Here is a 14209-nt window from a genome sequence, read left to right as displayed (position 1 = left end):
AATCTACACAATATTTTTGCATTAAAACAAAAAGCTGTCCAACCTATCAAGTTGCACAATCTACAGTTTGAAAAGTGTCACTGTAGGGCAGTGATTTTTAAACATGAGTATGCATCAAACTCACCTGCAAAGCTTGTTAAACAGCTTGCTGGGCTGCCCCCACCCACCGGAGATTCTGATTCAGAATCTGGGGTGGGGCCTGAGAATTTGCATTTCCCCATAGTTCCTGAGTAGTGCAGATGCTGCTGGACTGAGGACCCCATTTTGAGACTCACCCTCCTGGGATATATGTTTGTTTGTTTTTGGCCAAGGCTGGGTTTGAACCCACCACCTCTGGCATATGGGACTGGTGCCCTACCCCTTTGGCAAAGTGCTCTTTTGGCAAAGACCATCAGGGGATTCACTTTATTGAACAGCTGAGGATTGCTGATGACTAGCCTAAGAATTGTGGCTCTCTGAGATTTTTGAGGATGCTGTGAGATCTTTGACACCATCCTCCCAAAATCCAGCTCACATTATTGATATAAAGTGCTGAATGTAGAAAAGGTCTCTAAGCGAAAGGACATTTATGCCCTACTCTGGTTGAATTACCTGCGTCTCAAATCCCAAACCCACAGAACATAAAACCCTCCCAGATTTTTTTTTAAACACTGTTCTTCCAAAGGCAGTGAAAGGCACCATTTACCATGTGGGTTTCACTTTCTGTTTTTTTAAAAGGAAGAAGGTAGGTCAGGCTTGACTGCAGGGAAGGCTGCCTGCCCCCCACCCCCAGCTCTGGTTGGGGTCTGGTGGATCTCTCTGGCTCTCCAGGGTTCCCCAGCTTTAACCGGAACCTTCCCTGGCATTGCAGCCAAGTGCCCACAGCAGCACTGAGGCTTTACAGCCTGCCAACTTTGGAAAACAGCCTATATATATCCCAAATTGTTTCTGCTCCTCCAACTCGGGGACTCTTAGCTCCCAGCCCTAATCCTCCTCCATATAGCCTTGGGGCCCCCAAGCCCCCTCCCCAGCCTCCAAGCCCTCTAGAAGCCAGCCCTCAGTTGGGAGTAGCTTTGAGAGGGAGGGGAGTGTTAAACAAGCACAGAGCCCCTCTGTTCTAGTAACAATGGCCCGTTGATGACTGATTCTGCCCGGGTCAACCCCCTTCACTGGACTTTGGGAGGAGAAAGGACTGCAGCCCCCCAGGCAGCCATTTCTGGGTGTGAGGTTGATTCAGAGGCCTGAGCCTCCTTCTGCCCACACAACTTCATTCTTTGGCCCCTGGTGTGGCAGGGAGAAACTTCTCTCCTCTCCTCTCCCACTCCTTCCCTGGGGCAGTGGGGGACCCCAGGAGTAATTCAGTTTAGTCCAATACAGCAGACATTTATGGAATAGCTCCTGGGCACTAAGGTTTGGTACTAAGTAGCCGTGGGGAATGAGAATAGCTGTTAACATGAGTTCAGTGCTTTGGACATGCAACCCACCCCTGGCTGCCCAGTGGTCACCAGGGAGCTTATACAAACTCCCATGCCCAGCCTGACCAAGAGCAAGACCCTGTCTCTACTAAAAATAGAAAAACTAGCTGGGTGTTGTGGCACATGACTGTAGTCCCAGCTTCTTGGAAGCTGAAGCAAGGTGGTTGCTTAAGTGGGGGAGTTTGAGGTTGCTGTGAGCCTCGATGCCATGGAACTCGACCCAGGGCGACAGAGTGAGACTGTCTCAAAGGAAAAAAAAGTCACATGCAAGCTGGGTGCAGTGGCACATGCCTATCCCGCCTACTCAGGAGGCTGAGGCAGGAGGATTGCTTGAGCCCAGGAGTTGGGCTGCAGTGAGCTACAATCACACCTGTAGCTACCATACTCTAGCCTGGGCAACATACTGAGACCCTCTTAAAAAAAATCCTGTGCACAAACCTCTCTTTCCAGAATCTTCAGAGGGGAACCTCTAGCACTGATACATTTTAAAAGCTCTCAAAGTGATTTTTGTGCCCAACTGGGAGTAAGCATCACCAGCCTATCTAGAGATGTCCACATATGAATCCATAGCACCTGTGGATTGTTACCTTGCATCATAAAAGGGACTTTGCAGATGTGATTAAAGAGGTTCAGAGAGTTGTCCAAAGCCACACAAGTTGGTGACAGGTCCTGCAAGACCATTTCCTGGCCAAGACTGATCTGCTCACTGCAGTTCAGAGAAAACCCAGATGTTCCGGATCTCCCCAGCCAGTGCTGCACTGCTGGCATGGTCCCCTAGTCTTCTTCACTCCAAGGCCATGCCTAATTGACCTGCTGGGGTTTCCCAGGGCAGTTGCAGGGACACTGCTTGAGGACCTGGCCTGGTTTGTTCTCACAGGTCTCAGAGCCTGCACCTGCTGGTCCCAGCTCCTTTCCTGGGACTGGTGATAGAAGGTCAGATACCGTGCCCTTTCCTCCAGAGTCCCCTTTTTCTTCTCCCCTTGCTTGAGGATGGGGCTTCCTTCTTCAGCTTCCTCTTTAGAAAGTCCTCATGTTTATCACTGCACATGAGTAGATCCCAGGCGGTCACCTGCCCACAGTTATGCAAAAACCCAAACTCAGTTAGTTCCAGGTTGAACTCAACTAGTTCACTCTTCTGTCCCAGGGAGGCCATTTCTACTCAATCTAACTGCCCCACCTCTAGTTCCATTTTCCCATCTTCCTTTTGTTTTTCTTTTTGTTGCTGTTTTCTTTTGTTTCTGTTAATCAGGCCCAGAGCAAGGTTCAAACACGCTGCCCCTGGTGTGCGGGGCTGGTGCACTAACCACTGTGCGATAGCACCCAGCTAGTTCCATTTTTCAGTGATCTCTTAAAACCCTTCCTACTGTTGTGGAACTAATTTTCTTTTGTTTCCTTTTCCTTTCTTTTCTTTTCTTCTGTTTTTTCTTTTTTGTTTTCCTTTTTTCTCTTTTAATTATATTTTTTTCAGTAACAGTAGATTCACATGAAGGTTTAAAAAATAATACAGAGAAGGGCGGCGCCTGTGGCTCCGTGAGTAGGGTGCCGACCCCATATACGGAGGGTGGCGAGTTCAAACCCGGCCCCGGCCAAACTGCAACAAAAAATAACTAGGCGTTGTGGCAGGAGCCTGTAGTCCCAGTTACTTGGGAGGCTGAGATGTAGGATAATATTTAGAAATAAACTTATCCTACAGCAAGCACACAAAGTAAAATCAGTGTGAGTTTAAAATGACATGCTTTTCTTCCAGAGGCTTAAGACGCTTGGACCCCCCTGGGTTACTCACAGAGTTAGGCTCTTTGGAAAATTCCTTAGGCCTTTTCTCTGAAGCAGTACACCCCGTGAAGCCTGAGATCCAAGGGCATGCCGCCCTTCCTCAGAGATACGGGCCAGAGGGTTGACATATGTTAACAACATATTGTCAGAGGTCTATAGGTGGTCTGCCCTGAGGGAAGGACACAGTCGTTACATCATACTGAGTAAACTGAGTGAATGCTTGAAGATTAACTCTGTTCCCCTATAGCTATTTTTGTCTTTGTGCCCTGCTCGGAAAACTAGTCACGGTTTAGAGGAAGAGATTTACTACACAAGTGGTTACATTGATATGATAAATTTCCTTTCAAGTTCAAATTCAGCTTATAGATAATGGATTAGGTGTGTACATGACTGGAAGAGTATAAAACTTAAACGTGGAATAAAGAACTTTGCTATATGCCATCAAACGGTGTATAGTCTGTTTCTTGACTTAATAATTACAGGAGCGAGTTTACACCTACAGCAAAGCTGCTGCTCGTTCGCGTCTCGATTCACGCAACACTGAGACAAGAGAATCGCCTAAGCCCAGGAGTTGGAGGTTGCTGTGAGCTGTGTGACGCCACGGCACTGTACCGAGGGCGGCAAAGTGAAACTCTGTCTCTAAAAAAAAAGAAAAAAGAATAATAATACAAAGAGATCTCATATACCTATTAGTCAGTTTCCCCCAATGGTAACATCTTGCACAACTCTCGTCTAATATCACAACCAGGATGCTGGCCTTGATATAGTCAAGATGCAGAAAGTCCATCACCACAAGGATCACAGGATCTCTTTTTTTTTTTTTGAAGGTTTCAAATGTACTTTATTTCAATAATGCCATATTTTAATGGGTCCACAGTGCTTTTACTTGGCATCAATTATGAGTTGGTTCTGAAACAATTCAGTATTACACCAGCTGGGATGATTACTGATCTCTCCATTCCTTTGGGGTGACTCTGCCAACAGGGGACAGGTTCCATTCTATTCCAATTCGTGTCACTGCATATGTGCATACAGCAATACAGAAAATGGCTCCACTAGCTAATACAGCATTACCATATTTATCATGAAAATCAGGTGTTCATTTCTGGTGGCTCGCCCTTGCCATTGTTTGCTGAATGTATCGAACTTGGAGACAACTTAGTGCGTTCTTGGACAAGAAAAACATCGTGAAGTTGAAAATGGAACTGCAGCAATTCCAGGTGATAGTTCAGTGCAAATTGACTTCAGATCCCCACAGGATCTCTTGTTTGTCCCCCACCCCCTTTTTTTTTTTGAGACAAAGTCTCACTCTGTTGCCCCTGGCTATAGTGCTGTGGTCTCAGCCTAGCTCACAGCCACCTCAAATGCCTGGCTCAAGCAATCCTCCTGTCTCAGCCTCCCAAGTAGCTGGAACTACAGGCGCTCACCACCATACCTAGCTAATTTTTCTTTTCTTTCTTTCTTTCTTTTTTTTTGAGACAGAGCCTCAAGCTGTCACCTTAGGTAAAGTGCCCTGACATCATAGCTCACAGCAACCTCCAACTCCTGGGCTTAAGCAATTCTCTTGACTCAGCAGGCACCTGCCACATCACCCAGCTGTTTTTTGGTTGAAGTTGTCATTGTTGTTTGGCAGGCCAGGGCTGGATTCAAACCCACCAGCTCTGGTGTTTGTGTCTGGTGCCTTAGCTGTTTGAGTTATAGGCGCTGAGCCAAATTTTTCTTTTTTTGTAGAGAAGAGGTCTTGCTGTTGCTCAGGATGGTCTTGAACTCCTGAACTCAAGTGATCCACCCACCTCTGCCTCCAGAGTGCTACAATTACAGGGTGAGCCACTGTACCTGGCAAATGTTGCCCTTTTATACCTATACTCATTTCCCTCCCACCCTCATCCCTTCCTTAACTCTTGGCAATATTAATCTTCTCTCTTATCACTTTATCATTTAGGGATGTTATATAAATGGAATCATATGGTATGTAACCTTTTGTGATTCCTTTTTCCACTCAGCACAGTTCCATTGAGATTCATCCAAATTTTTGTGTGTATCAGTGTTCCCATTGCCTAGGATATTGTGGTTCTTGGATACCGGGTACAGCTGGTCTTTAATAGATCACTCACAAATGGTCCTGGAAGCTCCCCAAGCACTTGTGTCCTGAGTTAAGCAAGGAGCACAGAGCCATTCTCCTGGCCTCCCTCCCTGGTCAGCAGCAGATTCTGCAGCCCTCTACCCATTTGGCCTCGCCGGCAGCTCCCCTGGGTATAGACAGCAGCCCCTACTGTCTCTTGAGATTCCCTGAGATGAAGTTGGGTGCCCTAAAAGTACTGGTTGTCAATTTTTGCTAATTTTAGATTAGAACCTAAGGAGCTTTAAAGAATCCTGACACCCAGGGTCTACCCACAATCGTGGCACCTTTCCAGCTGGGTACCCCCTCTCCCCATTCAATTACAGCCCTCCAGGCACCCCCTTCCCATTGATAGCCGTGGCTTGGAGCTGAAATGGACTGACCCTCTAAGCTGAGCAACTTCAAACTATTTGGCTGTGGCCACATCCAGGTGTTTCCAGGCCTGAGGCCTGGTGTGTTAGGTGTGTGTGTTTCCCCAAATTAATGCTGGAAAGGTGGGCACTGGATCAATAGCAATAGCCACAGCAGGCAAGACATGTCTGGGCTGGTGCATAGGAAAAGCCAAAGTGAATCAGCCATTGTCTTTCCCTTGCAGCAGCTTGTAGCCCAGCGGGGAGAGTGATGTTCCCAAGGAATAGAAGTCCCGTCTCGGCACCTGTGGCTCAAGCGGCTTAGGTACCAGCCACATACACCTGAGCTGGCGGGTTCGAATCCAGCCCAGGCCCACCAAACAACAATGACGGCTGCAACCAAAAAATAGCCGGGTGTTGTGGCGGGCACCTGTAGTCCCAGCTACTTGGGAGGCTGAAGCAGGAAAATCACTTGAGCCCAGGAGCTGAAGGTTGCTGTGAGCTGTGATGCCACAGCACTCTACCGAGGGCAACAGCTTGAGGCTCTGTCTCAAAAAGAAAGGAAAGAAAGAAACCAGCAGTCCCATTGGCATAGATGAGCTCTCGGTGACATTTTTCCAGGCTAGCAATAATGATCAGCCTGTGTGCAGTCTTCCCTGTGTTCAGAGTCCCACACAGCTTCTCTGATGCTCACAAGCCTGTGGGGCCAGCCTAGGCACAGAGAAGTTAAATTCCTTGCCCAGCATCAGCAGAGAGTAGGTGGCAGAGTTGGGACCCATCCAAGTCTGTCTCAGTCCAGGGCCATCTGTCCAATGCTCAGAGCAGCTGGACAGTTGGCCTCTGTTCCCACCTGCAGATCCCAGCTCTCTTCTCCTAGGGCAGAGTACGGACGGGTTCCTTTGTGGCCATATATTAGCCCAAAGGACAGCAGCAGACACATGCGGCAGCAACCCCTGCTGTCCCACAGATCCAGAGCTCAGATGGTGAGCCCAAGTTCCTGGTGAAAAAGAGAAGAGGCTGGGGTTCCTCTTTTTGTCACAGGAATAAAACCCCTTTCTGCTATCACTGGGGCCATTACATGGGGGCTTGAGGTGACTCTGATTCCTCTGTATGAAGACAGGGAACACTCAGAAGTAGGGCTGGAAGAAAACAGGAAGCAAAAGAAATTCTCCTCTCTGTCCCGTCCCTTACTGGATTCTCTAGGAACAGAAAAACTGAAAAGTCTCCTTAGGAAAGTCCCCAAGTAGAACAGAACAGGACTGGGGAGTCCTGGCCTTGTCCATGGGGAGTTTTTCTCTACCCACTTACCTCAGAAATTCCATCATAGAGCTGTCTTTACAGAGGTGCAGAGCAAAATAGGAAAGCCGTGTGCACTGGGGGCTGGCCCTGGCCCCGCCGCATGGACCTGAATCTGTGCATGCACACATATGGTTAAAAAGCTGCTGATCAATAAGACTGACAGAAGCTTCAAAACCCGCCAGTGAGCACAGAACAGGAATAACAGGGGACACGAGGAATGAGAGAAGAACATGAACTCCAGGGCCCAGAATATTCCTAGCCTTCGTTAGGAATAAAGTAGGGGCAGCAAATATGTGACATGCCTGTCAACCCTTCCTCTATCAGCACACATAGCGACCTTGCTATTCAACTGCCACATTCCTTCACACAGAAAACTTTCTCATCATAGTGCTCTAGACTTCCAATACCAGCCTATTGACTTTTACTTATGGGGTTAAAAACTATTTGCTGCCCTCAGCTCAACAGCATTCTGTGGTTCAAGACACTGGAAGCCAAGTCATCATCTTTGTCAGGCTCCCTCTTGCTTATTCTGGGTTAGGTTCATCTCAAAGCTTTTTTTTTTTTTTTTGAGACAGTCTCACTTTGTCACCCTTGGTAGAGTGCTATGATGTCATAGCTCACAGCAACCTCAAACTCCTGGGCTGAAGTGATTTTCTTTTTCTCTTTTTTTTTTTTTTTTTGAGACAGAGTCTTTGTTGCCCTCAGTAGAGTGCTGTAGCATCATAGCTCACAGCAACCTGAAACTCTTGGGCTTAAGCAATTCTCTTGCCTCAGCCTCACAAGTAGCTGGGACTACTGGCACCTGCCACATCGCCTGGCTATTTTCTTTGTTGCATTTGTCATTGTTGTTATTTTTTTTTTTAATTGGGGATTCATTAAGGGTACAATAAGCCAGGTTACACTGATTGCAATTGTTAGGCAAAGTCCCTCTTGCAATCATGTCTTGTCCCCATAAAGTGTGACACACACCAAGGCCCCACCCCCCTCCCTCCATCTGTCATTGTTGTTTTTAGCAGTCTGGGCCAGGTTCAAACCTGCCAGCCTCGGTGTATGTGGCCAGCACCCTACCCACTGAGCTCTGGCGCCGCCATTGAACAGCATTTCTTATCACCCCAAAGAGAGCTAGCTGCCTCTTTCTTTTTAATCCTTACAGAGTATTGCACTGATAAACACAGCACAGGTTTATTTTTCTCTTACATCACCTCTGATGCAGATGGGGTGGCTCTCTAAGTAGCATCTCAGGCATCCAGGCTGCTTCCACAGTGAACTAAGCCAGTCGGAACATGTGGCCTTCAGTGTTGCCACAGCAAGGGGGTGAAGTCCCAAGGAATGCGTGGGACGGTTTTAAGGACCAGGCCTTGAAGTGACTGACATCACTTTTCCAACCACTCCTATTGGTCAGGTCCAGTCATCTGGCCTCAGCCACCTGCAAGAGAGGCTGGAAATGTGGAGAAGGGCATGTCCACGTGATGAACATCGCATCTCTGCCAATCTCTTCTCCAGAACTTCACCCACACAGTGTATTCCGGGACATCTTGTTCTTCACCAGTGGAATGTGTGAGAACACTGCATCTTGTAGACTGTCGTTCTGATTCGCACGTCTGTGCTTTTTCCAGGCGGTTGCTCTCAGCCTTTTTCTGCTGAAGTGCTGGGAGAAGGTTATGTTTATACTTGAGACACGTTATGTGGGCTTGCCCAGATTTTCCTAAAACCCCTCAACCTTTTGTGGGGAAGCCTTAAGATTTTTTATTTTGAGGCTGGGTGTGGTGGCTTGCACCTATAATCCTAGCACTCTGGGAGGCCAAGGTGGGTGGATTGCCTGAGCTCAAGAGTTCAAGACCATCCTGAGAAAGAATGAGACCTGTTTCTTAAAAAAAATAGCCGGGCACGTGCCTGTACTCCTAGCTACTTGGGAGGCTGAGGCAAGAAGATCACTTGAGCCCAGGAGTTTGACATTGCTGTGAGCTATGACACCACAACACTCTACCAAAGGCGACTAGATTCTGTTTCAAAAAAAAAAAGAAAAGATTTTTTACTTTGGCTGTTACAAGCATACCTTGGAGGTATTACATGTTCTACCAAAATAAAATGAATATCAGCATAAAGTGAGTCACACAAATTTTTTGTTTTCCTCATGCATATAAAAGTTACGTTTATGCTGCGGTCTGTAAGTGTGTGATAACATTATGTCCATAAAAACAATATACATACCTAATTTAAAAATACTTTATTGCTATAAAATACTAACGATCAACCTTTAGCAAGTTGTCATCTTTGTGCTGGTGGAGAATCTTACTTCAGTGTCATTGGCTGTTGACTAATGGGGTGGTGGTTGTTGAAGTTGGGCTGGGTGGCAGTCTTTTCTTTTGGGGGGTTGAGGATTTTCCAGTGAAGCCAGACAACCTGCTAGACTTATTCTAAAAGAGCTGTAACACTTGTCGCAATTTAAAAAAAATAAGACAATGATAAAGTTAGCTGCATGGATTGACTCACTCTTTCACAACAGATTTCTCTATAGCATGAATTGCTATTTAATAGCATTTTACCCATGGTAGAACTTCTTTCAAAATTGGAGTCAGTGCTCTCAAACCCTGCTGCTGCTCTCTCACCAATATGGAATATTCTAAATCTTTCACTGTCATTTCAACAGTGTTCACAATGTCTTCACAAAATAAATTCCTGTATTGATCGATTGTAGAGTTGGGGGTCTCCCTACTGGTCTCAAACTCCTGGGCTCGAGATCCTCCTGCCTCTGCCTCCCTGGGATTAACAGGTGTGAGCTACCACACCTGGCCTTATGGAATAAATTTTGTCTCAAGAAGTCACCTTCTGGCTCGGCACCTGTACCTCAGCAGCTAGGGTGCCAGCCACATGCACCAGGGCTGGTGGGTTCAGATCCAGCCCGGGCCTGCCAAACAACAGTGACAACTACAACCAAAAAATAAAAATAGTCGGGCATTGTGGCAGGTGCCTATAGTCCCAGCTATTCAGGGAGCTGAGGCAAGAGAATCACTTAAGCGCAGGAGTTTGAGGTTGCTGTGAGCTGTGATGCCACGGCACTCTACTTAGGGTGACAAAGTGAGATTCTGTCTCAAAAAAAAAAGCCAACTTCTTTGCTTATTCATAAAAAGCAGCTCCCCACTTGTTCACATTTTATCAAGAGATTGCAGCAATTCAGTCACATCTTCAGGTCCCACTTCTAATGCTGGATCTCTTGCCGTTTCTACCGCTGGAGAAACAGTAGAGCTACCTCCTCCACTGAAGTCTTTTTTTTTTTTTTTTTTTTTTAGTAGTCCCAGCTACTCAGGAGGCTGAGACAGGAGGATCACTTGAGTTCAGGAGTTTGAGTGCTGATCCGCACTAAATTCAACATCAATATAGTGACCTCCTGGGAGCAGGGGGCCACCGGGTTGCCTAAGGAGGGGTGAACTGACCCAGGTTGGAAACAGAGGAGGTCAAAACTCCCATGCTGATCAGTAGTGGGATTGCACCTGTGAATAGCCACCGCACTCTAGCCTGGGCAGCATGGCGAGACCCCTTCTCTAGGGAAAAAAAAAAGATTAGAATCAACTTCTTCCAAACTCCTGTTAATGCTATTTTGACTTCCTCCCATGAATCACAAATGTTCTTAATGGCATCTAGGATGGTGAATCCTTTCCAGAAGGTTTTCAATTTACTTTGCTGAGATCCAGCGCTAGGAATTACTATGTATGGCAGCAGAAGCCTTAGAAAAGATATTTCTTAAATTATAGGACTTGAAAGTCAAAATCACCCCTTGATCTACGGGTGGCACAATGGAAGTTATGTTAGCAGGCATGAAAACAGCATTCATCTCCTTGTCCATCAGAGCTCTTGGGTTATCCAAGAGCATTGTCAATGACCAGTAATATTTTGAAAGGAAACTTTTTCTCTTTAGTAGTTTTCAACAGTAGGGTTGAAATATTAAATAGGCTGGGCATAGTGGCTTATGCCTATAATACTAGCACTTTGAGAGGCCAACACAGGAGTATTCTTTGAGTATAGGAGTTCTAGACAAGCCTAGGCAACACAGCACAACCAGATCTCTTAAAACATTAGCCAGGCATGGAGGCATGCACCTGCAGCCATAGTCTAGCAACTAGGAGGGAGGATCACTTGAGCCCAGGAGTTTGAGGTTGCAGTGCGCTATGATGACACCACTGCAGTCTAGCTAGGGCAACAGAGCAAGACCTGTCTCTAAATAAATAAATAAGTACATACATAAATACATAAAATAAACCATGCTCTAAACACTGTCATGTGCTGTCATGCAGACTTTGTCTCTCCATTTACAAAGCATGGGCAGAGTAGATTTAGCATAATTCTTAGGGGCCCTAGGATTTTTGGAATGGTCAATGATCACTGTATTAAATTAAATTAAATTAAAATCACCAGCTGTATTAGCTCCTAACAAGAGAGTCAGCCTATTTTTTGAAGCTTTGAAGCCAAGCATTGGTTTCTCCTCTCTAGCTATGGAAAGCCTTTGGTCGCATTTTCTTCCCATGTAAGCCTTCGTCTCCTCAGCTAATCTATCGTCAGATGTAACCACTCTCATCAGTGATTTTGGCTAGATCTCAGGGATAACTTGCTGCTTCACCCTGCACTTTTACATCATTATAGATTTCTTTCCTTAAACCTGTGAACCAACCTCTGCTAGCTTCCAACTTTTCTTCTACAGCTTCCTTACTCCTCTTAGTTTTCCTAGAATTGAAGAGAGTCAGGGCCTTGCTCTGGATTAGGCTTTGGCTTAAGGAATGTAGCGGCTGGTTTGATCTTCTGTTCTGACAGCTAACACTTTCCCCATATTACCAGTAAGGCTGTCTCACTTTCCTATCACCCCCATGTGTTCACTGGAAGTAGCACTTTCAATTTCCATCAAGAGGTTTTCCTTTGCATTCACAGCTTGGCCATTTGGTGTGAGAGGCCTAGCTTTTGGCCTGTACTGGGTTTCAACCTGCCTTCCTCGCTGTGCTCAATTATTTCTGGGAGCGGGAGAGATACAGGAGGAACGTTTGATCATTGGAGCAGTCAGAACACACACATTTATCAGTTAAGTTTGCCATCTGCTACAGGCACCATTTGTGGTGCTCTGAAGCAGTTTTAACAATAACATGAAAGATCACTGATTACAAATCACCATCATAGATGTAATAATGAAAGTTTGATGGGAACAGTGAACACTATTTGGGTGATAGGCACGCTTATGGCTATGACTCAAGGTTTATAAAAGCGATCCATGCAGCCAAAAACGTTTGTACGCCATCAATATTTTCAAATTAAAAAATAAAAAGTTTGAAATATTGTGAGAATCACCAAAGTGTAACACAGAGATGCGAAGTGATCCCTGCTTTTGGCAAAATGGTGCCAATAGACTTGCTCAATGCAAAATTACCGCAAGCCTTGAATTTGTAAAAAATGCACTATTGGGAAGCACAGCAGAGTGAAGTGCAATAAAGTGAGGTGAGCCTGTATTCATAAAAACCCAAAGTCATGTGAGCAGTGAAATAAAATTATCCAGATCAAGATCTTTGCTAGCTATGGCATAAAATGGGTTGGCAGCAGTTCTGGGCAGTGTTCTAGGCTCACTATCACTCCACCTCCTCTCATTCGTAAAAGCACAAGACAAGAAGGGACATGGGTGCTTCCATTGCAGTTCTTTTCAAGAAGCAGAACCCTTGGGCGGCGCCTGTGGCTCAGTGGGTAGGGTGCCAGCCCCATATACTGAGGGTGGTGGGTTCAAACCCGGCCCCTGCCAAACTGCAACCAAAAAATAGCCGGGCGTTGTGGCGGGCGCCTCTAGTACCAGCTACTTGGGAGGTGGAGACAAGAGAATCACCTAAGCCCAGGACTTGGAGGTTTCTGTGAGCTGTGTGACCCCATTGCACTCACCAAGGGTGATAAAGTGAGACTCTGTCTCTACCAAAAAAAAAAAAAGAACTCCTTATAAACTTGACAATTAACATGACCTGTGATGTTTTGTGCATTGAAGAGCTTTATAGGATAAAGGTGTGAAGGCTAGGTGCACATGGTGTAGGTCCTTAAATGGGGAGTTTATATAAGCAAGAGGAGAGTTGGAATTTGGGCAGCTGTTGTGGTGTGATGTCACATAGTAGAATCCCAAACTAAGGGATGGTGAGGAATTTTGTTTGAGAGTTGGTTAGGATCCTCTTAAGTGGTGAGCACCACTGGGTTTTATCTCCCATGTCAACTCTAATGGATTGGCCCTGTTATATTCAATCACAGCTGAAAAATAAAGGATGATGATTGATTAGTGATGTCTGCCCCAGGCATAGGACTGCTACATGGTGAAATGAGTGTCATTTATTTGCCACCCCAATACTGAAGATGCTGGAGTGGGCTAAGCTATGAGAGTCAAGCTGATAAAGTTGGGCAGGGGCATCACTAACCTGAGAAACAGGAGAGCTAGGTGGTGGTTCAAGTTTTGTACCACCGATTTATACCTTTGTCTAGCACATCACCTCTCTGAGCCTGTTTCTATAAGTGAAAAGTGAGGAAGAATGGAAAAGAAAATTTCCAAGCTCTTTCCAGTCCTAGAAGTCTACAGTTTTATGATAAGAGCCATGTCTTCTCTTGACTGGTGGAGTGATGTATAAGCCAGATGTTTCTTGAACCTCTCAGAAAGATTTTGCACAGTAGGGGCCAATCATGGTGGTTCACCCCTATAATTCTAGCCCTCTGGGAGGCCAAGGCTGGTGGATCCCTTGAGCTCAGGAGTTCAACACCAGCCTGAGCAAGATAGAGACTCTGTCACTACTAAAAATAGAAAAATTAGCCAGGCAGTGTGACAACTGCCTGTAGTCTCAGCTACTCGGGAGGCTGATATAAGAGGATTGCTGGAGCCCAGGAGTTTGATGTTGCTGTGAGCTATGATGCTATGGCACTCTACCCAGGTCAACAGAGTGAGACTCTATCACTCTACCCAGGTCAACAGAGTGAGACTCTTTCTCAAAGGAAAAAAAAAGAAAGACTTCCACAGTAGAAGGAATGTACAAGTAAAATTGGAAAGCCAAGCTGCTTTGTATAAGGCTGCTGGCAACATAATTATGTCCTGGGGACAAAATTCATTGGCACTTGTTCTCAGCCCGATGGCTCTGAGGCCTATTCAGTTCAGGCCCTGCACCTAGGCCCAAAGTGCACACCCTTCACACAGCAGTCAGAGTGGACCACAGAAGGCT

At 46.0% G+C, this 14209-nt stretch overlaps 1 protein-coding gene, 1 non-coding gene and 1 pseudogene across 7 annotated transcripts in view; 1 reads left to right on the top strand and 2 right to left on the bottom strand.

The window, feature by feature from the left end:
* Positions 1–14209, top strand: part of CHST3 (carbohydrate sulfotransferase 3) — a 54910-nt gene that overhangs the window by 18639 nt on the left and 22062 nt on the right. For 3 of the 6 annotated variants that reach the window (XM_053586215.1, XM_053586217.1, XM_053586216.1), the window contains exon 2: positions 4959–5049. The exons of the other annotated variants lie outside the window; for them this stretch is intronic. The gene's annotated coding sequence lies outside the window, so the exon portion shown is untranslated. The remainder of the gene's footprint in view (positions 1–4958; positions 5050–14209) is intronic. 6 annotated transcript variants of the gene reach the window in all.
* LOC128582363 (cytochrome c oxidase subunit 7B, mitochondrial-like) lies at positions 4113–4696 on the bottom strand (annotated as a pseudogene).
* LOC128582826 (U7 small nuclear RNA) lies at positions 9372–9432 on the bottom strand. The gene has a single exon (XR_008379256.1). It is a non-coding gene; the product is annotated as a U7 small nuclear RNA (small nuclear RNA).

The sequence above is a fragment of the Nycticebus coucang genome, chromosome 3 (assembly GCF_027406575.1).
Source record: "Nycticebus coucang isolate mNycCou1 chromosome 3, mNycCou1.pri, whole genome shotgun sequence".
Lineage (NCBI taxonomy): Eukaryota > Metazoa > Chordata > Mammalia > Primates > Lorisidae > Nycticebus > Nycticebus coucang.
Note: the sequence above shows the minus strand (reverse complement) of the source record. Positions and strands in the feature narration are given on the sequence as shown.